This window comes from Lissotriton vulgaris, chromosome 8 (assembly GCF_964263255.1).
Source record: "Lissotriton vulgaris chromosome 8, aLisVul1.2, whole genome shotgun sequence".
Classification (NCBI taxonomy): Eukaryota; Metazoa; Chordata; class Amphibia; order Caudata; family Salamandridae; genus Lissotriton; species Lissotriton vulgaris.
In genome coordinates this window covers 712,339,930-712,365,071 of record NC_141696.1, presented here as the reverse complement: position 1 = coordinate 712,365,071, position 25,142 = coordinate 712,339,930, and the positions used below count along the sequence as shown (strand labels likewise).

General features: G+C 47.2%; 1 protein-coding gene across 2 annotated transcripts in view; it reads right to left on the bottom strand.

Annotated features, from left to right (window-relative positions):
- The window catches only part of UPF3A (UPF3A regulator of nonsense mediated mRNA decay), a 596,178-nt gene that overhangs the window by 22,871 nt on the left and 548,165 nt on the right, over window positions 1–25,142 (bottom strand). The window lies entirely within an intron of this gene.

Here is a 25,142-nt window from a genome sequence, read left to right as displayed (position 1 = left end):
GAGTACATGTACTGGGATATTGTGACCATGATTTCCACAGCTCCATGATGGCTTCACTGAATTCCAAGATGCTTGGTACCAAACATCTCAGCTGAATAAATCTACACTGATCCCATGTTGGATTTTATAAGAAATGTACCCAGAGGGCACATCAGAGGTGCTCCCTGAACTCACCAGAGTGGTCCTGACAGGCCCCCACCAGCCTGCTACCTCTAGAAATGTTTCTGACCCCCTGAGGTGGGAGCCTTTTGCTCTTGTGGGTCAGAAACAAAGCCTGATCTGAATGGATGTGCTTCACACCTACTTCTAAGCAGGAACAGCATAGAAAGGCGATGAGCCTCAAAGGCATCCCGTCTTTTATTATGCTGACCAGGGCCTCTACAGCTAATGGAGATGCCTGACCCTGGCCAAGTCCCATTTCTGGCGGCAAGGTTGGCGAGAAAATTAGTAAGCAAGAGAATTGTGTTCCCTCACAGCCAGGGCCACCAAAAAAAGTACCCTGAGCTGAATTGACCCCCCTTTCATAATCCTCCATATTGTTTTGGAGCACTCTAGCCAATAGGGTTAGGGATATGCCCCCTCCCTAGAGGGAGTGTACACAAAGGGTTAGGCACCCTAAAAGTGAGAAGCCCATTGGCTACTAACTTCTGACTCCTGCAACACCCCTAAAATTAGTATTGAGGGGCACTCCTGAACCTTAATCCTCAGATTACCAAATTCCTACAAAGAAGGGGACAGAGAAGAGCTGATCCCTGCAAGACAAGAAGCTCCAGCACTGACTTGGTCCCAGCCCTGCCAGCCTGTCTGCGATGTTTAAACTTTGCAAGCTTCCATGACTTGTACCACAAACCAGCGACCTCCAAAACCCTGGGAGGACTGCCTGCCTTCCATAAATACCCCATATCTCCTGAGGACAGTGGACCTATCCAAAAGAAAACCAACTTTCAAAGACCATAGCTCTGCCTGCGGAACCACGGAACTAACTACCTCTGCACTCAACGTCCACAGCCCGAGTCCCAGTGGCCCACCGGTCCAGCGAAGACACCCCAGCGTTTCTGAGCAAGAGTCCAGTGTGGGCTAACCCCTGCCAGTCTCCATGTCTATGCCCACAGCCTCTGCACGACGACCGCCCCAACCTCGCCCCGCACCAGTAAGCTGTTTTCCAATGCCAAAGGACACCCCTGCACTCAGAGCCCCAGGGCCGTGGGGAGATTAACCAATGGTGCCCTAATGCTTCAGCACATCCCAACTTACCTGGGCAGCTGTAGGTCTCCTTCGATCGGTCTCCTGGCCTGAGCCTGCAGACTTTTTCCGACTTCAATATTCCTCATTGGTTTGCACTAGGTGCCCAACTCTGCGTTGGCACTCTGCACCCTGTTGCCCCATTGCCACTGGAGCTGCAAATTTGGTGCTGCCTTGTGGCCTCCCCTTGTGCTTACCTTAACCACCAGAGACAAGGTACCAAACCGTTCTACTTAGCTGTAAGTAGTACCACTTAGATTGCCCTATTTCTCCATTGGATAACATTAACACCAGATACAGAGTTTGACCTCTTCACCGGGCCGCCCCAGTGCCGCTGGCCGTGCAGTTTTTTCACTTACCTGAACCTTACTTGGTCCTGATTATTTTTAACCAGAAGCTCAATATCGTAAATCCTTTACTTACCTGCATATTGCTGTTTGGGTTTCCTCCCGTAGGATAACAATGTATTGTTGAAAAATGCAATGTGTTTACTTTTTAGACTGAAAAGCATTGATATTGCAAAATGTATTTACAAGCATCAAAATATCTTTGGTTCTATAAATAAATATACCAAGAGTATTATTTTTGTTCACTATTGGTCTCAGATTTAGTCATTGAGTGTGTGTCTCATTTATTGCCTTTGCATGTACACTAAATGCTTAGCACTGCCTTCTGATAAGCCCAGCTGCTCGCCCACACCACCACAAAAGAGAGCATTAGTGTTATCTACTTGAGCCTCTGTAAAGTCTTTGGGTATCCACTGGACTCTGTGCACACTATACCACATTTTGGGATAGCATATACAGAGCCAGCTTCCTACAACCATGGAAAGCAGAAAAGCTACAGCTTGAGTACATTCACATGTAGGTGCCTACATTTATGTAGACTCAGTGTTGCTGGGAAGCAGTTTTTGATCATAAGTTGAGTGTTTACCAAAACAATTTACGAAATTCATTATTAGCTGCAAGGATGTTGTCTGTGCTGCTGTGTGCTGGACAGCTGAGTGTAATTCATGAGTAGGTGGATGTGTTTACTGTCTTGCTGTTAGGTCAATGATGAGCAAAGTGTTGATGGGCTTCCTCAGGTTCCTTATGCTTGGTGAGTCGGCTGCAGTATGTGGGAGAGGATCATGATGTGGCAAGGTTTCACATGGGGAAATGTGTTGCTCTCTGCAGTGCAGGATGTGGAATGATGGGGTAGTTTCCCTTTGGTCTTACCAGGCTAAAAAGATGGCAGCACTATCAGTTGGGAAAGGTGATCTGATCTTCACCAACAAAGGTCTGGAACAAGCTGGTGTGCCTCTGACCAATTCAGAGACGTTTTCTTTTTCCAGAGCAAAAAGGCTTGTCTGTGTGATATTCAGTCAGCTCGTCAGTTGGTAGTTGCCATTTAGCTTTTTACCAGTAGAGTCTAGAGCATATCTGTTTACGGGTTTAATATTTTCAGTGGTGGGAAAGAGTATTCAATTGCAATTGACTGGCAGGATTTGAAGCATACGGCCACTTGCCAATGAAGACTTGGTCTCACGGATGTGACTCTAGGATATCCCTTGATGCAAATGTTTTCCAGTGCTGAAAAGGCTTCATGCTTCTCAAAGGCTTATGGAGGGTCACATGACCTTCTCTCAGGAAGTTGTTGGTACAACGATTTGACCGATATGTACATCCAAATATGTGGGATACTGTTTTTGTCACAAATATGGTAATACATTTTTGAAGCAAAAGTCTGTGTTTTATTACATTTGCACAGCATTATGGGTAAAAAGTGTGATCCACACCAGCCACACTTCTCGGGATTTCCTTGGGACTCTAGTCTTATAAAATTTCTGAGGCTGAGATTTATTTGGGAAAACCAAAGGGGATGATGAACGGAGTGTTAAACATTGCAAGCACTCACCCCCAGTCAACTGATCTGGGTTTAATCCATCATCTTTCTATAGCTCACTTCGCCACCCCAGTTCAGACATCTATTCAGATTTATTTGGGGGTAGGCATCCCGTGGGCCAAATCGTGGAGCTTTCCTATACTACAGTGAAAAATACACTTCCAAAGTCATCTTGAGAAGGTTGTTATTTAGGTTGATTCCTATGCCACAAGGGACAACATACCTATAAACATACTTGAGGTACAGTTTTTAAAGGAAGTGTGAGGATTACAGATAGAAGGATATGTCCCATGTGCAGCAAATTTTAGTGTTTTATGAAATCTAAACATGATGGAAATGTTTGCCATCCATATATGTTTGGTATCATTCTTATCAGAAGATCTGTGGAAACGCAGGATGGTAGGAAGTATTGTGTTGTCAGAAAATATCTGTTTTTTTAGGAAAAGTAATATAAACATGAGAAAATAGCTTTTAAGTAAGTTTGAAGATTGCAGTATACTATGGATAAAAAAGGGGTATGAGACAAGTTGCCCTAGATTATCCTAGGACATTGTAAGGATATGAACTCCAGCCACCCCTCAGGGCAAACTTCTTTTGTAAAAAAAAAAACCTCCAGAAAGGGTGTAGCATTGTGATGTTTTTTCAAAAACTGTAGCAATACAATATGTTAGGACATTTGTCAATGGAAGAAACTGTAGTTTTGTTGTCACATGAATCTAGAAAATAGTAATTTTAGCAATATATTGATGTGTGCGGGGCATTCTTTGTGAATAAAAAAACCCAAAAGCAATGAGACCCATTGAGATCACACCTCACTGGATTTCTGTGGTACTAGTTTTTAAACATGTCTTACTTTTGGATGATTTCCCTATGTGCTAAGAGTCCCTGAAGTGAACCAGTACCTACATGCCAAACTTCCGTTAAGGTGGATTTAGGAATAAACCTAATATTAAGGTTTTTGCCTACTGTTTTTCAGTGCAATACTTCCACCCACAAATGTGGAATACCATTCTTCATAAGACAAAAGTAGCAGTGAAGGGTGGTAGTAAATTACTTTTATCCTATGTAATGGTAAACATTTAGAGTGACTATTGTAAGTAATTAGCAAAAAAATGTTTTTTTGTTGCTGAAATACCTGCACAGTAGTCTGGCATTTGGGGCATTCCAAATTTCTGGAAGGACCGAATGTTACATATCACTTATAACCATTTTCCACTCATTATGTTTTCCTGTGTCAGGTGATGCATGACTGGTACTTAACGAAAAATCATGGTACCCATGGTTCAGTTGTTGGCTTTGGCTACCATGTTTTCATACAGACTAAAAAACTGATATTTCTCTATGCCGGGAGCGTTCTTAGAGCTGATCTTACGGACTAAAGGAAGAAATTCCCAAAAATATGTCAGCCTCTGATTCAACACCTACTAGGGTTAAAATGAGGCTGTTAGATTTGGGGGTCTCTGGTTGGCACAGGTAGGTACTTGTGACAAACAGGGACCTTCTCCTTTAGTCAGGGAAAGGGGATTACACACCTAAAATAACCCCTGCTCACCCTCTAGGTTGCGTGGCGCGAGCAGTCAAGGCTTATTTCAGAGGCGTTGTAAGTTAAGCAGTTGTGACCAGGTACAGTAACCCAGTGACAACACTACAAATGGACACCACACAGGTTTTATATAAAAAATAAGTAGACTTTATAAAGAGTTACCACAAGACCATAAACGACAAAAACACCCACTATGATTACTTTAAGATGGTAGATTAAGCTTAGTTCAGTTCAGTTCTTAGATGCGACACTCTGCGTCAATGTACCTTAAGTTGCGTTGCGCTTCCACGATAAGCAATGTCGCAGCGATGGGAAATGCTGGAAAGTCAGGTGCAAAGAAATAAAGACGTGAAGATCTTCCAGATGCGGCACACTTCTCTGGGATGCGAGAAGTTCTCTGTCTGATGCGTGGACTAGAGCGGCGACATCCAAGATGCGACGGCAGCAGCTCCAGCGGCAACGCTCTTCTCCCACGATGCGTGAAGCTTCCGCTCGATGTGACAACTACAGCGGCGACATTCAAGATGCGACAGCAGCAGCTCAGATGGCGGCGTGCTTCTCGGGGATGCGAGGTGCTCTTGGTCGATGCGGTGCAATGCGACAGTTCCAGCGGTGACACCCTCCTTCTTCGGAGTTGCGACGGCAGGCACAGCGACGGCGACACGCTCCGACCTCGTTGCGAGATTCTTCTCCTGATGCGGTGCAGTGCGACAACCACAGCGGCGACACCCTCCTTCTTCGGAGTTGCGGCGGCAGCAGCAGCGACGGCGACACGCTTCCTCTTTGTTACGGCACGCTTCTCTCCGATGCGGTGCAGTGCGACAGTTCCAGCGGCGACACCCTCCTTTCTCCGGAGTTGTGACGGCAGGCACAGCAACGGCGACACGCTTCTTCTCGTTGAGTCGGCCTTCCAGCTCCTTGCGACACACAGTTCCCCAGAAGGCCCAAAACAGCAGCAGGCACTATCAAAAAAAATCTGGGGAGCTGGGGGGTGAAGTCTGTTATCTCTGAGACTTCAGCAGGAGGCAAGCTCTTTTCCAAGCCCTTGGAGATCCTTCACAAGTTGAAAGCAAAGTACACAAAGTTCCTTTCTCCTTCCTTTGGCAGTAAGGCAACCACTGCAGGCCAATCCCCCAAGCAGCACTTCAGCTGGGGAATAGTCTCTCCTCAGTTTCTTCAGGTTCCTCTCCTCAGTAAAGGTTTCTTCTTGTAGTCCAAAAGTGATCTAATTTCTTGGGAGCAGGGTCACAATATTTATACTCAACAACAAAAGGGAGAGAAAGGGTAACTCCACCACAAAGGTGGGGAGGGAACTCCTGGTCCCCTAGATTAGATATATAACAACAAATGGAGGAGTGCCCTCTTGGAGGTTGGTTAAAACCCCAAAATTATAAGGTGCTTTTCTTGTACCCCTAATCAGGGACAACCTTTGTCCTTAGAAGACCCTTCACTCACCAACCTAGTTGGTGACATGCTTCATCATCGGGGTCCCACCCAGACAGCCGAATGCCATCTGGGTGTGCTGCGACACCTGACTACAGTGGAGCTGGTTTCTGTAATTTTATATGTGCAATTAACTGTAAGTGAGTGTGTTTAAAAATTGCCCAATACTACCCACTTTTGGATTTTATTCCGGAGTGATTGGACAATGTTAAAAACAGTGGGACACCTTTGCCTGGTTAGGTAGGCTGTTGGGGTCAAATTAAGATGTGTGCTAAGATGAAATAAAAAAGTTACAATGTCTATATGTTTCAACCTATGTGTAATTGTGAGGTTTTCGTCAGGACCAGGATGGCGGGATCTGGGTGGTGTACACGCCCTAAGGTGTACCCTGCCCTAGATTCCTTGGTGTACAAATCACAAAATGGGATTCGACCAAAAGGTGTTCTTCTCCTTGAATCTGGAAAAAACCTAAGAAGAAATAAAGCAAAGGGGGAGATGTGGGTTTGTTTTTCTGGGAGAATCAAGTAAATATTGGGAGTAGATGTGATACTTGCATTCTCTTTGCACCTTGTGACAAAGCTCCCACGGTATCAGCTATAACTCAAGACTCTTCCCAGTCAAACGTGCTGAATAATGTGAAACAGAAGGCAGCCATACCGTTCCACAACGGCGTGCTTATGCGTAATCCTGTTGTAGTTTTTTCAGTCATACGTGCTTGCAGTTCTCTCAGGTAGCGTGCTGGTTGTTAGACATCGGTCCGTGCAAAGTAGAAGTGAAGTAATCACACACACTACTATTGTGTCACGGTAAGTGAGTAGTAGCAGGCTACGTGTATTAAAAAACGCGCTGTATCTACAAATTCATACACGCGATTGTGGTAAGTTTAAAACATAGCGTACTAAATATTCAGAACACACATGTGACATACAGAACATATAGTTACTCAGACAGGGTTACATGCTCAAAGGAGTGAAAAGATGCTTATGTTAGCTTCCTTACTTAAAGCGCTCAAATTACGGGCTTCATGGGTTCCGGACCTGCCGTGGTGCAGTCCACGATCTAAATGGTATGGGGAAATCGGGAAATTTTAAGCCCCTGAAATTGGCGTCGTGGGCTGATTCTAGGGTATGGCAGGTCGCGGTATGCACACTTACTTGTGGTAGTTAGCACAGAGGCAGTAAACCTGAGCGGTCTGTGTCGGGAACCCCGTGGATATGGGATGCCGCCCGGCACCGTGAAGTTAAAGCGAGATGCTTCCGGGTGTGCGGGCCTGCCCATGTCACGTGGGACATGGTTGCTATGGGGACCGCTCATGGCGTCCGTGACGTCAAGGTTAGGGGATCGCGCTAAACATCAGGTTATGGAATGGATGCATAAAACAGGGATTGTTCTGAGCATGCAAAAGAGGCATAATCACAACGAAAATTATGACGGTGATACTGTGCATACACCAGAGATTTTCAGGAGCACATATGTGCTTGTATGCACCCAGCATACAGAGAAAACATTAAATTAGAATCAAAAGAAGGCTCCAGACAGGGGGGTAAGAAGTTCATGCATCTATGCCAGATCATACAACGTACTTCACTCGGTCCCTGTGTGGGCGTGTTACTGACGCCATGATGCCAGTCATGCCAAGGTGTCCAAGCATACATGTCTACTGCAGAGAAAGAAGTAAAAAGAAGGGGGACCTGGGCTGTACAACTATTCATACCCAAGAGTCCAGTCCTGCAATTTCCACTGCAGTGTGACCAACCCAGTGTAGGTCTAACAGGTTTTATCTTGGGAGAACTGAATTCCAGAGAATATTATCATTGAGACCCAGTCTATGTGTGGAAAGCCTATAAATCCACCGTTGTTCCTTTTCGAAAAGTCTTTGTTGTAGTCTTTCCCCAGTACTTATCTGTTCAATGACAGCCCAGCTGAGGTCATTGGGGGTATGGTTGGACGTTAGAAAATGTTCTGTGAGCTTGGTTATGGATTGTTTGCATCTAATTGTGCTTCTGTGATCACATATACGTTGTTTTATTTTCCTGCTCGTCATCCCTATGTACTGCAGGTTGCAGGGGCACACTATTCGATACACCACATTGTTGCTATTGCAATTGGTGTGTGCTCGGAGAGTCCACGTTTTCCCTGGTTCCAGGGACGGAGTTTTTGTATTCGTAGTGAGGTGGCACACACTGCAATTTCCGCACTTGTAATGGCCTGTGATGTTTGGTAGTCCCCAGGCATTCAAAACTGTCGGTGGTGTGCTCTTTGTGTATTTGGGCCTGGTATTGACCACATTATCCCTTATGCTTCTGGCCCTTTTGAAGGAAAACAAAGGTTTTTCCCATCTCAGGTTTCCTGTGTTCAGCATTTGCCAATGTTTGTTGATTGACCTGGTGACGCTGTTTGATGCTGTGTTATATGTGGTCACGCAGGTGAGGAGAATGTTCATGTCGTCTTTACTTGTATCCTCTAAAAGTGCTTCTCGCGGCTGGTTTCGTGCCCGTTTCTGGCATTTGTTAAGGATTTTGTTGGGATATCCTCTGGTTTTCAGTTTGGTAGTGAGTTCTTGTGCTTGCTCTTTGTAATCGCTGATCTTACTGCAATTACGTTGAACCCTTAGGTATTGCCCGTAAGGAAGGTTTTCTCTGAGGTGCCTTGGGTGAAAACTTTAAAATCTTAATAAGTTGTTTTTTGCCGTTGGTTTACAGTGGGTTTTGGTGACCAGGCGTCCTTCTTCCTTGCTGATGACAAGGTCCAAAAAGACCATAGTAGTGGGATATTTTGTCTAAGTGAATTTTAGATTAACATCTCTGGTATTAATCCATTCAAAAAAGGAGATTAAAGTGGTTTCAGATCCTTGCCATATGGTTGTGACGTCGTCAATGTACCGTTTCCAGAAAACAATCTGGGAGGCAAAAGGGTTTTGGTTATTGAGGATGTACTTCTCCTCAAAATCAAACACGTACAATCCCGCTATGCTCGGCGCGAAAGTGCTGCCCATAATTGTACCCCCAGTTTGTAGGTACAGGATCCCCTCAAATTACCTTATAATCCCAATATTTATACTCAGAAATCCTTTGTTCTCTGAGGGGAGAGGGGCCTTTGCCCAGTCCAAACCAGTTCTGAAGCACTATGTTTACCAGACTTCTCCTTTTCTTTCACCGTGCAGGGCATGCACATCAGACGCCCCACTGGAGGTGGAGCCAGCATTGTGGAAGGCAATTACAGTCCTGAAGCACTTTGTTGACAGGACTCCTTCTCTTCATTCAGTGTGCAGGGCAGAGACATCAGCCCCTCCCCAGGGGGTGGAGCCGGGATTGTGGAAGGCAGACACAGCCCTATTCAGAGTTCAGGTGCACTCCTCCCTCCCACCTAGATGCAGATCTCTCTATTCACCACCGGGTGACTCAGCCTGTCTCCTGGGATTCCCTAGCCCTGTCACTACCAGAAACCAGACATAGGAATACACAAACTAGCAGAGGTAGGTTTGAATGGTTAGACAAGCAAATACCTACTTTCTAAAAGTGGTATTTGCAAACGCAGAATATTAAAATAAACTTTACTAAAAGATGTATTTTATTATTCTGAATTCAGGCATACTAAACTCAAGTTTCTACCCTGTTCTCTGAGCCTGTTAGGATTATAAAATGTAACAATTCTAACAGCCCATTCTGGCCTCTGGAGAACAGGTAGCCTTGCAATAGTGAGAAACGAAAATGGCTGTAATTCACTATTAGGACATGCCACACATATCAGGGCTTGTCCTACCTTATACTTACAATGCACCCTGCCCTTGGGCCTACCATAGGGATGATTGATATGAAGAAAAGGGAAGGTTTAGGGACTGAGAAGTGGGTGCACTTGCCCAGTCAGCATGACAGTACCAGACTGCAAGCAGGCTCTGCAATGGCAGAACTTAGACACATTTTTCAAGGCTGCTTTTGTGGGTGGCACAACCAGTGCTGCAGGCCCACCAGCAGCATTTGGATTTACATGCCCTGGCCACACTCAGTGCACTAGACTAGGGTCTGAGAAGTAAACCAAAATAGCCAAACATGGAACCACTGATTAACACATCAATTTATAGTAGGGAGCACTTGCGCTGTGGCACTGGATAGCAGTGACACAGTGCCCAAAGTATCTAACACAGCAAAAATACATGAGGCAACAGCAAAAATGGAAGGGAGACCCACGCCAATGGTGCCAGGTCTAACAGAGGCCTAACACGTTCACTACAATTAGGAGCATTGAACTTGACTTAATGAAACTTGGGATAACTGTTGAGACTTGATTCAATTTTGTGAAGGGTTGGGGATTTTTGCTTGCCTCAAATGTAAATATATAGGACATGGCCATCCACGTGAAAAGGGATGGGAGGAGTTTTTTGGGGGAAGGGTTGCTGGAGAGGGGATTGCAAAATTAAAAAAGGAATGGAATTGCGTATATTAACTGCTGTATATATAAGATGTTCGTGCCCATACTCTTCTTTTAAAAAAAAACTCTTTCAATGAAATCATCTCAGAAAATGTGCCTGCTGATTTAGGATTCTGGGCAAGGGAACCACTGCTATTGATAGGTCCCTCATCAAGGAACACAAACAGATTTTCTTCAACTTCAGTGACAATGGTGTTCATATCACGCCTCTTGTTGATTCAGGAGGTGCATGGTTGTGGTGGCTGCTTAAATTAGTACCTGGAAAGTCATCAGGGACATTAGAAAGGCTCTAAAAGTCAGATGATTTTTATTTTCTTCCATGCTTGCTTGTTTGTTTTTTCATAATTGCCTGAACCACGCTTCTGGCCCCAGGGTTGTAGGTGAAAGCTGTGTCTTAACCTATTTTGGTTGTTTGCATCTGAGCGCTGCCACCCCCTGGGGTTGTAGGCGACTTGCTGTGTATTCAATTGAGAAGGCAGTATTAATAAACAGAATTGATCCATAAAAGCCAGATACTCTGCCCTGAGTTTCAAGTAATAAACAGGGTGGCAACCTTTTATGGACAGAGCTCCTAGGTGAGTTCGCCATCATGAAAGAAATGTATCTGTCACAGTTTCTGGGTTGGAGGTTTCTGTTGAAATGCAATGGAGTATTGTAAAGATCATGTATTCCAGTGCAGAGACCCCTTTTTCATTATAGTTTGAAAACGTGTTATTGAACATGTAACAAGTGATGAACTGCTATTTCATAAAATGCACGTTTCTGGCATGTACATTTATTCTATAATGTGTAATGAATAAGTTGTGAAGTTATGATAAGCCAGATCATGCAAAAACAACATTCAGTAATTATTTAGTGATTGCTTAGTGCAGTAATTAATCCAGGACTGTCATCAATCTTATGTGAGTTTCCCTCCATAATCAGGGCCGGACTAGGAACTGAAACCGGCCGTGTCAAAGTGCTCGGCTGGCCTACTTTGGGGAGGGGAGTGGGGGGGGTGTTGCGGGTGAGATGTTTGCTTGGGTTGCATATTGCTGGCCCCAGGTAACAAAAACGGCCCCCAGGGGCCCAAAACCAGCCCCAACCCTGGCGGCCCACTGGGGAAACGCCTGGTGCCCGCTACAACCTGTCCGTAATTGAATTATTTTATCTATTTTAATAACTTGCTTTTAGGTTTCTTTATTTAGTTTTAGATTCCTTAAACACATACAGAACAGGTTCCATTTTAGCTAGAGTCTCCATTTTACCTAGCTTGTTTACCTTTGGCCCAGATATTGCATGTCATTATCTTTCATAGAACTAATGAACGTGCCAATTAATATAAACAATGACTTTGCAAACACCTAAGCTGACATAAGTCTGATACAAGTTCCTTGTTATCACTGTCTCAAGGTTAGCCAGAGAACACTTTAGGTAAACATGAGGTAAAGGTGGAGCAAATGATTAGGCGATTTTTACAGAAATTGACATATTTTTGTCTGCCTTATCATTGGCCCCTGTATCTCTGACCTAGATACTGCATGTCACTATCTTTTTAGGAACCTGTGAAGGCGTCAAATTATTCAGAAAAGGACAAAAATAAAAGCACCTAAGACGACATGGGTCTGAGACAGGTAGCATGTTATTTATATTTTAAGGTAAGATAACAACAGTAACATAAACAATGTAGTCTAAATTGATGTATTTGTTTATACCAGGGTTCTCCAAAGTCGGTCCTGGAGGGCCAGATTTGTAGCATATACCCATTTAAATAAATGTAGTTATCTTAAAAATCTGGCATGGAACTGGCCTTCCAGACTGACTTTGGAGAACCCATGCATCTTAAAACGAACATAATGATGTATATAGTTTATCTCAGAAATTCCTCAAGTGAGATAAGATCTGTGGCTGATATTATAAACGCGTCTTGAAGTGGCTATTGAGAGAGAAAGAGAAACTTCACCCAGGTTGCAGATTGCAGGTTCAAATAAGCACAGCACCAGATTCCATCTTGACTGAAGAAGCCTCTAGCAAGACTCTCAGAGGCTTTGCTAAGCATTTTGCCTCCACTAACTGGTGCTAGTATTGTGTTCTCGCACAGACACAGCCTCCTTCTCCTTGTGCTCGAAATAACTGGCAAGCTATTCCAAACAGACAACAAATCATGTTGTCCAGGTATACCCACCACCTCTGAAAAACAGGCTTATTATTTATGAATCTGTTAGAACTAGCATAGAGCTTAGAGGTAGCCCAGTGAGGGCGTTAAGGGCTACACATTGTGATGTACGGTGTATACCTGTTACTAAAATGTTTAGCAGCTTTTGATTCTCACCTTCTGTGTTGTTACCAATATCATGTGCACTAGGTCCTGAGGTTTAAAGAAAAACTATTTTAAAATAAATATGTTGAAATGCAAATTCTGTTTCCAGAGATCTTGAATGTGTAGATCATAATTGAGCGATTGTTTGGATTACACTGCTCCCTATTAGTAACCCTAAGGCATTGACATCACCTCAGCTATGTGCTGAGTGAGGTCCACCGGTGCTTCAACAACCTGTTGTTCGCATTTAACTGTTGGTGGATTGAACTAAGTTCATTTGAGTCACCCATGAGTCTTGAAACAAACATTGTAGAGCTAGGCCAGAGTCTTACTTTATGCCTCAGGAGGTTCCTGCTGAAACCAGATACCATGAAGCAGACCAGCTTATTTGCACCACCACGAAATACATTTTGCTGTAATTAAGATGCGCAGAATGTCGTCCAAGTTGTTGCCCTTCACAGCCTACTGATTTTCTGGGCATTGCTGAAGAGGCCCCATGCATAGTCCTGCAATCAGAACAATAGAAATACACAAAGATAGGGACCCTAATGGGAAAGATATTTGTCAGGCTGATGATTGGGAGTCTCCAGGATAAGTTGACTTCTCCCAGAATGGTTAAACACTCTCTCCTCCAAACGAAAAATGTTTACTTGCACTGTGTCTAAAGTTGCCCCCAGACAGAACTTGGTTAGGGGATGTTACTGAGTTCTGGATGTTTATCTGTAGGCCTAGACTAAAAAAGCACTCCAAAGGAAAGTCTGTCCGTGGCCACCTACACACTGAGGCAACCAGCGGTCGACCATACTGCCCACAATCCGGAGGAGATTATTACTCATGCTCAGTCATTATTCACAGGTATTACAGAAGTAGGAGACCTTAGCATTTGATCCTGTCAGTATCAAGGTGCTTAGTTGATTGAGCTTGCTCAGCCTCTCTCAATTAGTTAATGGCTCAACACATAAGGAAGGACATACACTAGATTGAAAGTTTAGCAATACAAACAGGGTAGACTCTGACATACAGTGGAACTACCCTGGACTGACCACCATATGGTTCTCTCAATATGGTCAATATGCAAAATTGCAAAGAGGATCTTCATCCCATTTAAACCTCAGACCCTGGACGAAATTAGAATTCAGCTACATCTATGGCTTTTAATATAAACTTAAACTTGAGTAGGCTGTCACAGAAGCTGGTAACATTAACATTCTTTATTAAAGTAATGTTATGTTATCAGAGCTTATATAGCGCACAGCTGCCCCAGCAATGGGGCATCCCGGCGCTTCCAGCATCAGAGAACGGACCTGATCACTACAGCAGGATAGCTCTAACATAAAACGAAGACCAGTGAGCTATATTAATGGAAAGAATTAGGTTTTGATAGCTTTCCTAAAATCCAACAGACCCTCCAAACCAAGTATTTGAACCGGCAGGGAGTTCCATAGTTTGGCCGCCAAGCAACGGAAGGACCGCCCCCCCGCTCGACAGCATTTTACACGGGGAACACTGACCAAATGCTACCCCAAGGAACGCAGCGAGCGGGGGGGGGGGGTATACGGGGTAAGCAGGTTACAGAGCAGGCTAGGCGTAGCGAGCTTCAGTATCTTAAAAGAAAGACATAGAGTCTTAAATTGGATCAGCTCCACCATGGAAAGACAGTGAAGTTTCCGGATGGTGTCAGCAATAGGACAGAACCGAGGGAGCCCCAACAAGGTTCTGGCCGCAGAATTTTGGACACGCTGCAACCGGATAATTTCAGCCTGATTGGCGCCCAATAGCAAAGAACTAGCATAGTCCAGTCGGGATAGAATAGTCGACTGGACAATCAGCTGGCGTGTTGGGGGTTCAAAAAACTTTAAGAGGGGTTTAAGGCCTCGCAAGAGGCAGAAACACGTGCCGGCAACTTTTTTGGTATGGATTTGAAAACTAAGAGAAGAATCCATCTACACCCCCAGGTTTTTAACCTCCTACTTCGGTTCAGAAGTCTTGCCCAGAGCCTTCGGCCACCAGTGCTCACCCCACAAGCTTGCATTCTTTCCGACTAGCAGAACCTCAGTTTTATTTGCATTTAGCTGCAAATAGTTGGTGGTCAGCCTTTCAGCAACGGCCGTCAGGCCATCTCTAAACCTGGAGGCTTTCAAAGTAGAACCTTCAGCCAATGCAACCACTAGCTGCATGTTGTCTGCATATGAGACCATTGTGAGGTGCCACTGCCTGGTGACCGCTGCCAGCGGCTGAACATACAGGTTAAATAATGTGGGACTCAGAGCGGAGCCCTGAGGCACCCCCTGATCAATGGAATGGGCCCTTTTAGACCTGGCATCTTTGGCGTGGTTTTTCCCTATCTTTTTTGCCTCTACCTCCTGTATTTTTGATGCTGTGCTGGATTTCGTTTTTGCTGGTTTAGATGCTTTGGACACTCTGCCACTGCTGATCAGTGCCAGAGTGTAAGTGCTCCCTATGTAAAATGCTATTCTGATTGGACATACATATTTGGCATATTTGTATCACCATGAAGTCCCTAGTAAAGTGCACCGGGTGTGCCAGGGCTGGTGATGACAAATGCTACTAGTGGGCCTGCAGCACTGATTGTGCCACCACAGGAGTAGCTCTAAAATGGTGTCTCAGGCCTGCCACTGCAGTGCCTATGGGCAGCTTAGAAACTGCCATGTCCTCCTGGTCAGTGTCCCCACTGACCAGGCCTGACCCTTTCCTTTTTGTGCACATCAGTCACCCCTATGGAAGGCCCAAGGTACCCCCCTGGGCAGGGTGCAGTGTATGTGAAAGGTAGAGCATGTACTGATGCAGGTGACATGCTCTGGTATTGAATTACAGCCATTTTCGTTTTTCACTATTGTAAGGCTATCTTGCTCCATAGATTAACATGGGGGATGCTGGCTACAGTGGCTTGCAGCATTTCTTCCCATAGGAACAAGATAGGACATAAGTATCTAGTATCCCTGAACTCAGAATTTAATAACACATCTTTTAGGAAAGGTTGTTTTTAAATCCTGTGTTTGAGAACAGCACTTTTAGAAAGTTGCTGTTCTCTTGTCTGACCCTTCTGTGTGCCTTGGCCTGTTTGTGTATTGACTGTCTGGTTTGAGAGTGACAGGGGCTGGGGATTCCCAAGGAGGCTGGCTGAGTCAGCCCTAGGCTGAATGACTGCATTTGCATCTGGAGTGGTGGGAGGAGTTAGCACCTGGGACTGAATAGGGCTGTGCCTGCCTTCCACAATGCTGGCTCCACCTCCTGCTGGGCGGCTGATGACCCTGCCCCTCACTCTGAAAGGAAAGGAGCAGCCAGGAAAACAAAGTACTCAGGAGACACCCAGAACTCAGGAGACACCCAGAACTGGTTCAGACCGGGCTCAGGGCCCACTTGCACAAAGAGAACAAAGACTTTTAGGGGTATAAGAACAGGACCCCTGACAACAGAAAATTAGATCATCCTGGAATCAAGAAGGAACCTCTGCCAAGGAGAAAGCTGAATCTGAAGAAGGAAGACTGTCCTGCTATTGGTCTGCTGGACTGACCTGTTGCTTTGCTGCCAAGGAAAGGGGAAGGACTTTGCTGTGGTGCTGTGTCCCCTGTCTTGAAGGAATCTTCAAGGGCCTGAGTAGAGCTGGCTCCCTGTTCTGAAGTCCCAGGAACAAAAGGACTTCACCCCAACTTCCCTGAACTCTGCTGAGAGAGTTCTGTCCTTCCTAGAGTGCTTGATCCAGTTGTGGGGCCTCTGGAAGTTGTACCTGTGCTGGGAAGCTTGAAACTAAGCTTGAGAGACTTTTGCAATTGAAAAGTGTCGCATCGCTCGCTTGCGGAGCGCATCCCCGACAGTGCGAGAAGTTTCCCGCCGCTAGGAAGGTCAAGATCGTCGCAGCGCCTGACGCCGCTGCCAGAGCTGTCGCATCCTTCGTTTGTGGGACGCACCAGACCGGTGCGGGAATGTCGAACATCGCTGTGAGTGTCGTCGCAGAGCCTGTCGTCGCTAGGTGAGATCGCCGTACCGCTTGCTTGCGGACCGCATCACGTCGCTGCGAGCATCGTCGCAGAACCATCGCATTGAGGAGCTGCGAGAGAGAGGATCATCACTGGACCGCGCATCGTCACCCCGGAGATCGTCGCAGCCCCTACGAGATCGTCGCATCGTGCCTTTGCGAGAACAAACTTCCTACGGAACCTACGCACCGAAATCCATACAAGTGGCCTTCCTCCCCATACATACCGGATTCATCGCAACACGCCCGCTGCTGCAGCGGGGCTGTCGCATCGCCTCCCCAGGGTCTCAGGAGCAACGCATCGCTTGTTTTCCACTGCACCAGCTTCTGCTTTTGGAACCTCATCGCAACTAAAAGGTACTGTGAGTAAACGTGACGCAACTGTGAACTTTTCACGCATCTGTGGATTATTTTATCGCAACCTAAAGAACTTACATTCCAACCTTAAGAACTCTTCTGAAACCATATTCTTGAACTGTGTATGTTGGATTTTTGTCGTTTTGGTCTTGTGTAGTTTAGATTAAATACCTTTATTTTTCTAAACTGTTGTGGAGTCAGTTTGTGGTGTTTTCACTGTGTTACTGTGAGTGTTGGTACAAATACTTTACGCATTGCCTCTGGTTAGCCTAGACTGCTCGTGCCAAGCTACCTAGAGTGTGAGCAGGGGTTATCTCAGAGGGTTATCGCCTTGCCCTGACTAGAAGCAAGGGTCCCTATTTGGACAGTGGTACCTACCTCTGCCAACTAGAGACCCCCAGTTCTAACATTGGTGGTCAGGCGGTGGGATTTGAACTTGTATTTGTACTAGACCCACAGTAGTTGGTGTACATCACTAGTGAGTGCAGGCCACTACACCACCGCATACTACTGGTTTTTGATTTTTTTTAACTATTTTTGAGTAACTCTTCTAAAAACATCATGTCTTTGAATGGGAAGGCACCCAGTAAGGAAGCAGAATTAGAGTTTTGCATTGAGGATCTGTATTACAAAGTTACACAGCTTCAGCAATTCTGCAACAAGTTTGAGTGCCCAATAAAGAGCGGCTTACGGAAGGAGGAGCTGCAAAGAATCTTGAAGGCCCATTGGGAGGCCCAAGAAGGAAATAATGATGTTAGTGGAGGAAATGGTTTTCAAGTCACAGATCTGCCAGTGGGCAGAGTAGGCTCAGAAGCTGGCAGCAACCATTCCAGCAGGGGCCTCAGCCCAGAAGAGTTACAAGAAAATCAGAGAGTAAGAGAATATGAGTTGGAAGTTCTGAAAATTAAAATGAAGCAATTGGAAATGGATAAAGAGAGAGAAAAGGCAGCGGAGGAGATCAAAAGTGCCCGCGCCTTGGATGAAAAGAAATTGCTTTTGGCTCATGAGTTGAGCATGAGAGAACTGGATCTTAAAGCCAAGAAGGTGGATGCCAGTTCAAATGGTGGCAGCGCGCAGCCAGTGCATGAGGGTAAAGTATATATTCCCAAAGACCTGGTGCAGAATTACCATAGGAGTGAGAATATTTATGCCTGGTACACTTCGTATGAGATTGCATTGAGAATGAATGGGCTGCCTGAACAGCATTGGGGGGCGGGCCTGTGGAAACATTTTGAGGCTTCTGGGAGGAGTGCTCTAGAGCCCTTAGAGATGGCAGGTGCCATGACCTACCCCAATATGAAGGAGGCCTTATGTCTCAGGTATGGCCTTACTCCAGAGCAGTATAGACTGCAGTTTAGAAACTCCAAGAAGAGAGAGTCTGAGACTTGGATGGAATGTGTGAATCAGTACTCACATGAACTGGAATGTTGGATGAAGGGCAGTAAAGTAACTGATTTTAAGGGGTTGTTGCATTTAATCAGTTGGGGGCACTTGAGTAGTCTTTGTGTTCCAGAGCTGCGCCAGCATCTTTTAGACAGCAAGCTCACAGACCCCATTGAGCTTGCTAAGGAGGCGGACCGCTGGACCAGTACCAGGGTCCACAGAGGAATTGTGGGTACCACAGCCAAAGGTGGGCAGGGTCCCCAGCAGAAGAGTGGGGGGGCGACAAGGGTAACCAAAAGGAGTTCTCACAAGGGCCCCAAAATAGTTCCCAGGGAAAGGAATCCCAACCCCCCAAACCTAGACAGCCATGGCCCCCTAAGGGCAGGCGGGACAATAGAGACAGAAGAAATAACCAGGGTCCCCCTACCTGCTATCACTGCAATGAGGTGGGCCACATCGCTCCAAGCAGTCCCAAGAAGAAGCTAGCACCCACTGGTGCTCCTGCCCCAGCGTTAGCTAGTGTAGCTTTGGGTGGGGATTTGGTTTCTAGTGACTGGGGGGAGCTAGCAGTTATGACCCTTGTCTCGCTAGGATACCGAGAGATGGTCCAGGAAACCTTACTGCCCTCTAACACTAAGAAGTATGGGCAGAAGGTGACCATCAACGGGAGGGAGGTTGAGGCTCTGAGAGACACAGGAGACAGCGTGACATCCGTGAGGTGTCAGTGGGTGTCTGAAGAGCAAATTATCCCTGATGTACTCCGCCCTGTAGTGGCAGCTGACAGCTCAGTGAGCCTCTGCAAGCTGGCGCGTGTTCCCTTTGAATGGGGGGGAGTCTCTGGTCTTTTGGAAGTTGTTGTCAGTGATGCCTTGCCTGTAGACTGTCTGTTAGGTAACGACCTGGAGAGTTCTCCATGGAAGGATGTACAACACAGAACTCATTTGGAGATGTTGGGTCTGCCTGCGTGGATCTGTGTGACCACGCGTGCTATGACAGCCAAAAAGGGTGACTCAGCAGAACTGGAGCCTGAAACAGTGGCCCAGAGACCTGCCAGGAGAGGAAGAGGCAAGGGACGCGGGAAACCCCCCCCCCCCCAGCAGTTCCCACGGTCCAGGAAGGAGCAGAACCTGAGGGGGATGCCCTGGAACCTACAGGGGAACAGGTGGCCGAACTGGGAGACCTACCTGAGCTGACCCATTGGCAGCAGGAAGGTGGTCCCTCCAGGGAGGAGTTCTGCCAGGCGCAGAAGGAATGCCCTTCCCTCGATGGTCTGCGGCAACAGGCTGTAGATCAGGCAGCAGGTGGAGCAGTCAGAGACCACTTTATCTACTGGGAAGATGACCTACTATATAATGGGCCTAGGTTTGCTGAGCCCGGTGCAGCCCGTGTGCTGGTGGTACCCGAGCGCTTCAGAAGCTTCCTAATGGGTCTGGCTCATGACGTGCCTCTTGCAGAACATCTGGGGCAAGACAAGACCCTGAACCGGCTTGTCACCCACTTCCACTGGCACCAGATGAGAAAGCACGTTGGTTCCTTTTGCAGATCTTGCCAAACCTGTCAAGCCAGTGGCAAGACTGGAATGAAGTTGAAGGCACCACTTCAACCCTTCCCAGTGGTGAGCACCCCTTTCGAGCGGGTGGGCATAGACATAGTAGGGCCCCTGGACTCCAAGACAGCCTTAGGCAACAGGTTCATCCTGGTCTTGGTGGACCATGCCACACGATACCCGGAAGCAGTCCCTCTCAGGACAATCACAGCACCCGTGGTGGGCCGTGCATTGATGGGGATCTTTTCCCGTGTGGGGTTTCCCAGAGAGGTGGCCTCCGACCGGGGTACCAACTTCATCTCTAAGAACATGAAGTCTCTGTGGGAGGAGTGTGGGGTAACTTATAAGTTTACCACTCCTTACCACCCTCAAGGAAATGGGTTGGTTGAAAGGTTCAACCGGACCCTAAAAGGTATGATTATGGGCCTAGCGGAGCCCATGAGATGGAAGAGGGACATCTTGTTACCATGCCTGTTGCATGCCTACAGGGAGGTGCCTCAGAAGTCCTTAGGGTTCAGTCCCTTTGAACTCCGGTGTGGCCACCCTGTTAGAGAACCTCTCTCACTGGTGAAGGAGGGTTGGGAAAAGTCCAGTGGGAAAACCTCCCAGGATGTGTTCAGCTATGTGCTGGCCATCCGCAACCAGACACAACGCTTCAGGAAGCTCGCTCAGGCGAACCTGGAAGCAAGCCAGGAAGAAATGAAAAGATGGTACGACCACAATACCACTCTGGTCGAATTTCAACCTGGGCAGAAGGTGTGGGTAATGGCGCCAGTGGAGCCTTGCGCGCTCCAAGACAAGTGGACTGGGCCATATGAGGTGGTGGAAAGGAAAAGTGAGGTAACCTACCTGGTTAACCTGAGGACTCCCAGGCAGCCCCTGAGAGTCTTGTATGTGAACCGCCTCAAATCACACTTTGACAGGTCTGAAGTAACCATGCTCATGGCTACAGATGCAGGAATGGAAGAGGATAGTGAACCTCTCCCTGACCTCCTGGCAGTTAAGGAGCAAGATGAGTCAGTGGATGGTGTGGTCCTCTCGCCCACCTTGACCCCAGAGCAGCAGAGTGACTTTCGCCAAGTGTTGGGTCAGTTCTCCTCCCTGTTCTCCCTGAACCCAGGAGTCACTAACTGGTGCGTCCATGATGTGGACACTGGAGACAGTCTGCCTGTGAAGCAAACATTTTACTGGGTAGCTGACAAGGTCAGGGCCAGCATCAAGGAAGAGGTTTCCAAGATGTTGGCGCTAGGGGTTATTGAGCCCTCCAGCAGCCCCTGGGCTAGCCCAGTGGTCTTGGTACCAAAAGCTTCTGCGCCAGGTGCCACTCCAGAACTCAGGTTCTGCGTGGACTACCGTGGGCTCAATGCGGTCACGAAGACTGACGCACACCCCATCCCCAGAGCTGATGAGCTTGTGGATCGGTTGGGAGCTGCCCAGTACCTCAGTACATTTGATTTGACTTCTGGGTACTGGCAGATTGCCTTAACTGATGGGGCCAAAGAGAGGTCAGCATTTTCAATGCCAGAGGGGCACTTCCAGTTCTGAGTCATGCCCTTTGGGTTGAAGAATGCCCCTGCCACGTTCCAGAGACTGGTTAACCAGGTACTGTCCGGGCTGGAGGAATTCAGCGCTGCATACCTGGATGACATTGCTGTGTTCAGCTCCACGTGGGAGGAACACTTGCAACACCTCTGTGAAGTGTTGAAGGCTCTGCAAAGGGCAGGCCTCACTATCAAGGCCAGCAAGTGCCAGATAGGGCAGGGACCTGTGGTGTATTTGGGACACCAGGTGGGGAGCGGCCAGGTGGCGCCCCTACAGGCAAAGATTGATACCATTCTGGCTTGGGAACCCCCAAGACACAGACAGAGGTGAGAGCCTTTTTAGGTCCCACCGGGTATTACAGACGGTTTGTCAAGGGATATGGCACCATTGTCGCCCCCTTGACAGAACTCACTTCTAAGAAGTTGCCCAAAAGAGTGGACTGGACCGAAGCCTGCCAAACTGCTTTTGATGCCCTGAAGACTGCCATGTGCACAGCACCGGTGCTCAAGGCACCTGACTTTTCCAGTGAGTTCATAGTACAGACAGACGCTTCAGAGCATGGTGTGGGAGCAGTACTCTCACAAATCACTGAGGAGGGAGGAGACCAGCCGGTAGCTTTCATTAGTAGGAGCCTACTCCCCAGGGAACAGAGGTGGAGTGCGATTGAGAGAGAAGCTTTTGCTGTGGTCTGGGCTCTGAAGAAGTTGAGGCCCTACCTGTTTGGGACTCACTTCCGTGTTCAGACTGACCACGGGCCCCTCAGATGGTTAATGCAGATGATGGGTGAGAACCCAAAACTGTTGAGGTGGTCCATCTCCCTACGGGGGAATGGACTTTACGGTGGAACACTGCCCTGGTACAGAGCACGCCAATGCTGATGGTCTGTCCAGGGTTTTCCGCCTTAGTGAAGAGAACTCCCAAGAGGGTGGGTAGCTCTCCCCACTTTCAGCTGGATGGGACACGTGTTAGACCTGGCATCTTTGGCGTGGTTTTCCCCTATCCTTTTTTGCCTCTACCTCCTGTATTTTTGATGCTGTGCTGGATTTCGTTTTGGCTGGTTTAGATGCTTTGGACACTCTGCCACTGCTGATCAGTGCCAGAGTGTAAGTGCTCCCTACGTAAATTGCTATTCTGATTGGATATACATGTTTGGCATATTTGTATCACCATGAAGTCCCTAGTAAAGTGCACCGGGTGTGCCAGGGCTGGTGATGACAAATGCTACTAGTGGCCTGCAGCACTGATTGTGCCACCCACAGGAGTAGCTCTAAAATGGTGTCTCAGGCCTGCCACTGCAGTGCCTATGGGCAGTTTAGAAACTGCCATGTCCTCCTGGTCAGTGTCCCCACTGACCAGGCCTAACCCTTCCCTTTTTATGCACATCAGTCACCCCTATGGAAGGCCCAAGGTACCCCCCTGGGCAGGGTGCAGTGTATGTGAAAGGTAGAGCCTGTACTGGTGCAGGTGACATGCTCTGGTAGTGAATTACAGCCATTTTCGTTTTTCACTATTGTAAGGCTACCTTGCTCCATAGATTAACATGGGGGATGCTGGCTACAGTGGCTTCCAGCATTTCTTCCCATAGGAACAAGATAGGACATAAGTATCTAGTATCCCTGAACTCAGAATTTAATAACACATCTTTTAGGAAAGGTTGTTTTTAAATCCTGTGTTTGAGAACAGCACTTTTAGAAAGTTGCTGTTCTCTTGTCTGACCCTTCTGTGTGCTTTGGCCTGTTTGTGTATTGACTGTCTGGTTTGAGAGTGACAGGGGCTTGGGATTCCCCAGTAGGCTGGCTGAGTCAGCCCTAGGCTGAATGACTGCATTTGCAACTGGAGTGGTGGGAGGAGTTAGCACCTGGGCCTGAATAGGGCTGTGCCTGCCTTCCACAATGCTGGCTCCACCTCATGCTGGGCGGCTGACGACCCTGCCCCTCACTCTGAAAGGAAAGGAGCAGCCAGGAAAACAAAGTACTAAGGAGACACCCAGAACTGGTTCAGACCGGGCTCAGGGCCCACTTGCACAAAGAGAACAAAGACTTTTAAGGGTATAAGAACAGGACCCCTGACAACAGCAAATTAGATCATCCTGGAATCAGGAAGGAACCTCTGCCAAGGAGAAAGCTGAATCTGAAGAAAGAAGACTGTCCTGCTGTTGCTCTGCTGGACTGACCTGTCGCTTTGCTGCCAAGGAGAGGGGAAGGACTTTGCTGTGGTGCTGTGTCCCCTGTCTTGAAGGAATCTCCAAGGGCCTGAGTAGAGCTGGCTCCCTGTTCAGAAGTCCCAGGAACAAAAGGACTTCACCCCCAACTTCCCTGAACTCTGCTTAGAGAGTTCTGTCCTTCCTAGAGTGCTTGATCCAGTTGTGGGGCCTCTGGAAGTTGTACCTGTGCTGGGAAGCTTGAAACTAAGCTTGAGAGACTTTTGCAATTGAAAAGTGTTGCATCGCTCGCTTGCAGAGCGCATCCCCGACAGTGCGAGAAGTTCCCGCCGCTACGAAGGTCGAGATCGTCGCAGCGCCTGACGCCGCTGCCAGAGCAGAATGCTTGGTTAATTTTGTATAAAGAATCCTTTTCTCAAAAAATAGGGCTACAGTTTGGAAGAAGGATATATGGAAAATGTCATAAAGGTATCAATGTGTGTATATTGTGTATATATATGTGTGTGTATAATGATGTACATATACGTGTTTGTTTTTTGTCTTTTGTAGTTGAAAATTCAGGTATACAAATCAAAATAACCTGGAACCAATTATTCTAGTTGATGCAAAAAATAAACAAATCAATTAGAAACGTGTATCGTGTTGTGTAACTCAGATGGACTATGGAGGACCGTAAATGAAGTAGAATTCGTTGTTGTGATGTGATATATTTCACATAGGAAGAGATAATTAATTTCTCTTATCCTTTGGAAAATAATTCAGCTTAACTTTTTGCCCTAGGCATCACCTTTTTTTATATATTATGACGCCGCTGCCAGAGCCGTCGCATCCTTCGTTTGCGGGACGCACCAGACCGGTGCGGGAACGTCGAACATCGCTGCGAGTGTCGTCGCAGAGCCTATCGTCGCTGGGTGAGATCGCCGCACCGCTTGCTTACGGACCGCATCACGTCGCTGCAAGCATCGTCGCAGAATCATCGCATTGAGGAGCTGCGAGAGAGAGGATCATCGCTGGACCGCGCATCATCGCCCTGGAGATCGTTGCAGCCCCTACGAGATCATCGCATCGTGCCTTTGCGAGAACAAACTTCCTACAGAACCTACGCACCGGAATCCACACAAGTGGCCTTCCTCTCCATACATACCGGATTCGCCGCAACACGCCCGCTGCTGCAGCGGGGCTTTCGCATCGCCTCCCCAGGGTCTCAGGAGCAACGCATCGCTTGTTTTCCACCGCACCAGCTTCTGCTTTTGGAACTTTGTCGCAACTAAAAGGTACTGTGAGTAAACGTGACGCAACTGTGAACTTTTCACGCAT